The following is a 2,122-nucleotide window of genomic DNA, read 5'->3' as shown; positions in this document are numbered from 1 at the left end:
TTGTGGCCATTTGGAAAGTGAACCAGAGGATGGAGGATAGAAGACCTCTCTCTCTCTCTCTCTCTGCCTCTGCCTCTCTATAACTCTGCCTTTCAAACAAATAAATAAACCTTTAAAAATTGAATGATATTGAATTTTATAAATGCCTTTCTGCATCTTCTAAATTAACATTTTATTCCTTCAAATATACTAATGTGGTGAAATACAGCAGTCTATTTGCTGAAAAATGAAACTTGCATGCTCACTTTGCTAGTGCATGTTCTACAATCCAAGATTGCAAAGATTAGCATGGCTCCTGTGCAAGGACAACACACAACTTTGTGACTCATTTCATGTTTTTAACAAAAAGGGCAAAACGAGGTCACACACCACAAAGCCAAAATAATCAAAATGGCATGAAAACTGACACACAAAAAATCAAAAACTCAGAAATAAACCCACTGTCTTGGACAAAAGCACGAAAAACATACAGTGGAGAAAGAACACTCTTCACTATATTGTGCTGGGAAACTGAATATCCATATGCAGAATAATGAAATTGGTCCCTATTTCTCTTCATGTACAAAACCATCCAAAGTGGCTCAAAAACCTAAATGTAAGGCCTGAAACTATGAAACTGCTAGAAAAAACATTGGGGAAATGCTCTAAGGAAGTAGAGGCAATGGTTTTTTTGGATAAGATCTCCAAAGCACAGGCAGCAAACACAGGGATTGTCTCTGCATAGCAAAGGAAACAATAAATGGAGTGAACAGATGCCTGAAGAATGGGAGAAAGCACTTGAAAACTAATATCTAGCAAGGAAATAACATCCAGAACATGTAAGGAAAACAAAACAAAAAAACACAAAATATTTTTATTAAAAATGAACAAATGCTGTGAACAGACACTTCTCAAAAGAAGTAATTAGAGAATGTTCTATTGATTTCTTAAGTTGAATGTTTAGCTCATTAGATGTGAATTTTTAAAAATTTCTAATACAAGCATTAAGTATATAATTTCTCTCTAAGCTCTGATGTAGCTGAATCTAAAAGACTTGCTTACCGGCCGGCGCCGCGGTTCAGTAGGCTAATCCTCCGCCTTGCGGTGCCAGCACACTGGGTTCTAGTCCCGGTCGGGGCGCCAGATTCTGTCCCGGTTGCCCCTCTTCCAGGCCAGCTCTCTGCTGTGGCCAGGAAGTGCAGTGGAGGATGGCCCAAGTGCTTGGGCCCTGCACCCCATGGGAGACCAGGAGAAGTACCTGGCTTCGGATCAGCGCGGTACGCGCGGCGGCGGCCATTGGAGGGTGAACCAACGGCAAAAGGAAGACCTTTCTCTCTGTCTCTCTCTCACTGTCCACTCTGCCTGTCAAAAAAAAAAAAAAAAAAAAAAAAAAGACTTCATTACTGTAGTATACTTTAGTTCAGTTTTCTAATTCTACTTGTTTTCTTTGTTTTATGAATGTTTTCATTCTATGTCACTACATTTCCAAAACATGAAAACTTAATGGCATCACTCTTACTGTTTTGTTATTGCTTTTGATTTATAACTTAATTGTATTATAGACACAGCATACGGGATGTATGTCAATCTTTTGAATTGAATCAGGGCTTGATATATTATTTAATATCAGTGGTTCCTGTGTGTTTGGAATGAATACATATTCTCTAATTGCTGGGTTCTCTCTGCTATACCATCCCTGTTATACGCTTTATTGTTAGTCAAATCTTTGGTATGTTTACTTATTTCTTACTTTCTTAATATCAGTTGCTAAAAGAAGCCTACTAAATTTCTGTGCTATTACTAGAAATTATTTCTACTTTTTTAGTTCTGCCAACATTTTGCAGTGGTGTTTAGAATAGAAGTTTAGAATTGTTTGATCCTTTCCGTGAATTGGACATTGATACTTATGTAGTGATCCTTTTTATGTTAGAGTTCATCTTGGTCGATATTGATATAATTATTCTGTCATTTGTTTGATGGCCCTTTATGTGTCCCTTGAATTTCATCTTACTGTGTCTTTGTGTTTAGACAAAATGTTTTAGTTATATCTCATGAAATCAACAACATAGAACAGAATGATTTTGCAATCTTTGTCTTTTAACACAGGAATTATTCCACTTGTATTTGTTAATTTATATATTCA

At 36.7% G+C, this 2,122-nt stretch overlaps 1 pseudogene; it reads left to right on the top strand.

Annotated features, from left to right (window-relative positions):
- The first annotated feature begins 239 nt into the window (after positions 1–239).
- LOC127483058 (U6 spliceosomal RNA) lies at positions 240–340 on the top strand (annotated as a pseudogene).
- Positions 341–2,122: the final 1,782 nt, after the last annotated feature.

Source organism: Oryctolagus cuniculus, chromosome 4 (assembly GCF_051225735.1).
Source record: "Oryctolagus cuniculus isolate XC-2025 breed Fujian yellow rabbit chromosome 4, ASM5122573v1, whole genome shotgun sequence".
Classification (NCBI taxonomy): Eukaryota; Metazoa; Chordata; class Mammalia; order Lagomorpha; family Leporidae; genus Oryctolagus; species Oryctolagus cuniculus.
Note: the sequence above shows the minus strand (reverse complement) of the source record. Positions and strands in the feature narration are given on the sequence as shown.